Source organism: Pteropus vampyrus, unplaced genomic scaffold (genome assembly GCF_000151845.1).
Source record: "Pteropus vampyrus isolate Shadow unplaced genomic scaffold, Pvam_2.0 Scaffold22, whole genome shotgun sequence".
Taxonomy (NCBI): domain Eukaryota; kingdom Metazoa; phylum Chordata; class Mammalia; order Chiroptera; family Pteropodidae; genus Pteropus; species Pteropus vampyrus.
The window spans coordinates 6,112,007-6,117,036 of NW_011888803.1; positions in this window are offsets into that span (position 1 = coordinate 6,112,007).

Consider the following 5,030-nt stretch of genomic DNA (forward strand, 5'->3'; position numbering starts at 1 on the left):
CCCCCAGCTAGACTGGAAAAATATAAAAGCCAAATGGCCAAGTTAGCTTTGGAATCCTTATATTGCCCTCCAAAAAGGATACGTTCTGATTGAGTGTTGAGCACAGCAGGAAATATCATTATAGACCTGGAATCCAGATTTCTACCAGAAAATGCGAAGCATCTGGCAGTTTTGAAAGGTAATCTTTCCAGATTTACTTTCACATAAACTATACTCCACTACAGCACCAGAAATCATGGGGGAAGATTGTTTTTAATATAGGGGTTCAGAGAATAGCACAGGGAAACTTAAATGAAGACAACATTTCATCTCTAGGTCTTGATTAGCAAAAATAGCTCTGCTAGCTCTTATTTGTTAAGAAAGGTGGGCTCACTTGGATAGTCTTAACATTTCCCAGTGCCTCCTATGTAGCACATTAATTCTGAGGGAATTCTGTGAGGGTCCTCTTTTCTGAAGCAATCGGCCCTTGATTACTCATTGGTGGCGGTTATTTTTGCTACAAGAAGCTAACTGAAGTTTCAAATTATCTTCTACGACTTTGCTGTGAGTATAGCATTGAATTCCTTTTTTCTTAGTTGGAAAGACAGGTTTCTGGTTACATTTTTTTTTAGTTTTTAAAAAATCACATCTTCAGTTTTAAATCCATGTGGATTGGAAGGAAATTCATTGTTTTCTTTTTTCTTTTTCTTATTTTCAGAAATAAATGTATATTGAGCTGTTCCTAAATAATTGAGACATCTTCACAGCTTTCATTGCACTCCTAATACCTCTTAGATAATGTCTCGCAGCACAAGGTCTATAAGTAAGAGAAGGTCAAAGTATAGGTTAATCTTGTAGGGGAAGGTAGAAACTAGAGCAAAACAAGACAATATGAGAACTTCTCAATGATCAGTGTTCTCAACATCATAAAATGGAAACAAAGAGTTAAAAAAAGGACATCTTGGAAATAGTCATTTATAGCAGAATGCGCAATGTGAGATGTGCTTGCAAAATATAAAAGCCAAGCTGAAAATGTACATTATCAAGATTGTTAGACAATACTGCATTATTGTTTTTCCAAAAGCAGAACATGAATTTGGATCTTAATTACAATGAAAGCAAATGTGTAAAAGAAAAGTTTATTTCCCACTGTTGTTTATCTATAATTGATAGTGTGACAAATAATTGCACTGCTATTGTGTATGGCAGATAAGTAACTTCGGTAGAAGCCTTGCCCTACATGGCAACCAAACAGCTGTTTATCATTGGCCTAATTATCAAGTTAATGAGATGCTAATTTCTATATTCATAAGGCATGCATGAACAAGTGCTAGTGTATGCAAAACAGGATTTAGTGACAAACTTAATAAATGAAATAGCAAGGTATTGATAAATAAACACAAATGGTTTCAAAACCTAGGACTTCATTCACTGGGAAACTGTACAATTCCAGGATACTATGCCCAGCTGTCTACTGACTTTAATGCATATACAGCACTGACAGCAGCCTTCCTTCACTCAGTAGTCTTGATTCACCTCCTGCAGTGTCTATAGAACTCCTATTACAGTTGCTCGATGGGGGCAGAATCAGACGCACTGTGCAGATTTATGGATGGTTGTTTCAATCCCTATGGGATTGTGGTGCCAGGCTTCCAATTTCCCCAGCACAAGATGGGATGCCCCTTTTCTGGAAATTAATATAATCAGGAAAACCCTCCAATAAACACTACAGTGAAAACACTACTATGCTTTCCCCTTATCCCAGTCAACAGCGCCTCCCTTGGATAAAGTTTGTATAACATCAATGTTTAGGGTTTTCTCACTGACTTAGAGACACTTATTTAAAATAACAACAACAACAACAACAACAACAACAACAACAACTATACGGGTAGTAATAATAGCATTTAAGTAGTTAAACCACATAATAATCCACATGATAATTTTCAATATTTTTTTAAAGCCTGGAGTAGTAGGAAAAAAAATGATTTGGACTTGTGGGGAAGTAAAATTTGACTCTTTTGAAATGGTTGCACAATTTTGACTTATGCTCTCTCCTTCCTGTCATTGAACATAAAGTCATTAAGAGTGCTCCTTGGGGGCAACCGATCTACCATATGAGATGAGGCACTTTGAGGACCTATTCACACCTTGGTGATCCTTACAATGTGACACAAAAGAAGAAAATTATTGCATCCAGAAAGGCTGTTTGGCCCTTAGAACAGAGCAACACAGCTTGACAATCAACTTTCCTTCTTTCATTTTTCAGAACGCAGTCAGAGACATGGTGTTTGAACAGTTTATAGTAAAAATAAAGACTGGAGAAGATGGTACCAAGAAGGTGGATCGTGCGTCTTTTTGAATAACCTGACATATGACAATCTTGATTGAGAGGTGTGATGTCGTTTAAAGTTATATCATTATTCATTTCCTAAACTGAAAACCTACAGAAGTGGCTAAGTGAATGAAGGTGCATATATTTACACAGTGTGCAAGCAGGTTGCATATAATACGCTTCCAATCATATGTTGAATTTCTATTATTGAAAGTAACCAAGTTATAACAGCTGGTCTCTTCATTCTAATTACATTATTGTTAATGAGAGCTATACATTGCATTTTATGTTTATCAAATGTTGATTTATGGGATTTTTACAGTGAACCTGAGAGTATAGTCTGCATGTAAGTCAATCTCATCATTTTACAGGTATAGATACTGAAACCCAGGTTATAGAGATTGTGACAGAATAGGAACCAGAACTTTGAAACTTCACTCCTTCTCCTCTTTCTACTTTAATAATCAAGCTGAAAAATGATCAGGATGTTTAATAGGGTGTTTGCAAATTTGCTTGTAACAAGCAAAACAAAAAACTGTTTGATGTCTGACATGATTATAAAGTGGAATCTTTTGATTCTACTATACACACTAGTAATTAGCCGTGTGTCCCCAGGGGATAAGAATACAATTTACCACATAGAACCAGAATTCTCTGCTATTAACAGAACACCTTATTTTCTAATATAATCTTTCCCCAATCATTTGGAAGGGGTTAATAATCTTCCAGAAACTCCAACTCATTCACTTCAACAAATATCTATAGAGAACTCACAAATTAATAGGAATCCCCCAAAACATGGCCCTGTGTTATGAGGGTATGTCCTCCATAGTAGAAGATTGGGGCCATTTTCCAGGCCATTCAGGTATTGTTGGAACAAACACTGCAGTAAGAATTACATGGCTGAGCCCATTATGTTGATCACATCCGGCTAATTCTAAAATAGTTTGATTCCATTGGCTTGGGTCAGAAGTGCTAAAGAATTATCACGAAAAAGTTTGAATTCTAATTGTTTCTTTAGATCCAGGACTATGAGTAGCAGCCATTTGCAGAAATAAAGCAGGGTTAATGATGATGTGAGATGGAAGCACGCACACCAGTGAGCTAGTTTGGAGTTCTCACACAAGCCTGCATCACATTCACTTGTAGCTTGTTATAAATACAACTACTAAGGACCAATACCTGACTTTTGAAATGAGAGTCTCCAAAAGAGGAACGTGAGGGAATTTATTTTTAATAGGCTTCATAGGTACAGTTGACATTAACTAAAGTCTAATAAGCCCTAAGTAGGTCTTTGAACTCCATGAAGACAAAAATCTGTTCATCTCATGAAGTTCTGAGTCATCCAAGTAATTATTCTTGAATGAATTAATAAATAATACATTAGAAACTCAGGAAAGTACTATAAAACAAGAGATAAGGAACAAAGAGTAGGATGCAATCAAAGCAGATGGAGATGTCTTAGGTCAAGGCTCCAGGATAACCAGAATCAGGACAGCCGCAAAGGAAAGACATTTCCCCAAATCAAATTTAACAAAGTTAAAAATAAAAAATCACATGGTCTTTGCAGAACTGAGTATGTATGAAAACCACTGCTTGAGCAAACAAAATCTCATACAAGCTGCCTCATTTCTTTAGATTAAGATGCACTTTATTAACATTTGGATATCATGGAAATCAGAATGCCCCTCATATTTGATGTATCTCACCACTTTACTGTCCTAAACTGAACTTTTATTTCTCCTTCTTCCAGGAAGCTTTTGTGTTTGTTCTTGCCAGTCACTGGAGTGGGATCACTTTAAACTAAATCAAGCTGAGATCATTTTAAACTAAATCCTCTCCTGAGGACTTTTGGACCACACTAGAACTATGAATTCAGGCCGTACACTTGCAGAAGTGATAGATTGTAGTTCAGATTTGCAAAGGAGATATTCCCCTTCCCCCCTTTCATATAGTGTCAATATCAAAACATACAAGTTTTCTAAACTGTCGTTTCCTAAGTGTTGGGTTTAATTTTTATTTATCTCTGCAGTGAGAATTTAGGATGGTTTATGTGGAAATCAGCTATTACAATCCCATAGTGTGTGTCTCTCCCTCTTTCTCATTCCCTTTCTATCTTTCTATCATCTATCTATCTATCTATCTATCTATCTATCTATCTATCTATCTATCATCTATCTGTCATCTATCATCTATTTCCCTCTTGATTGTTTGATCTCTGGATTTATCTTTATCTCTGTTTTAGTGAAAGGTTAAATAATTCTGCATCTTACAATCAAGAGCATTTTATATGTAATAAAACATAGGTTCTTTCTACTGAGAATGTCTAAAATTCACAGCTGAGCAGTCTTGAGTCTATACAGAGAATACTGGAAATGCTTACATCTGCCTAAATAAAGCTGTGGCTAAAACAAAAAGTTCAGATCCTGACAACTACTTTTGATTCTGTAGCGTTGTAGAAATGGAGACAATGACACAGATTTCATGAGCCACTTTAGATTATCTTAATGCTATTTGCCACATTTATAGAGCCATTGTGAGTCCATCCTTCTCTCTGAGAGCAGAGCCCAGCATACATTAGGTACTCTTCTAGTGTCTGCCAAACTCCATGTTCTAGATTGTCTGCCTAAACCCTTCTTGAGTTGGCTCATCCCTCAAACAGAAAGTCTTCCTCACATTGGTTTCTGAGATCTGTCTGGCAATCAATTCTGGGCAA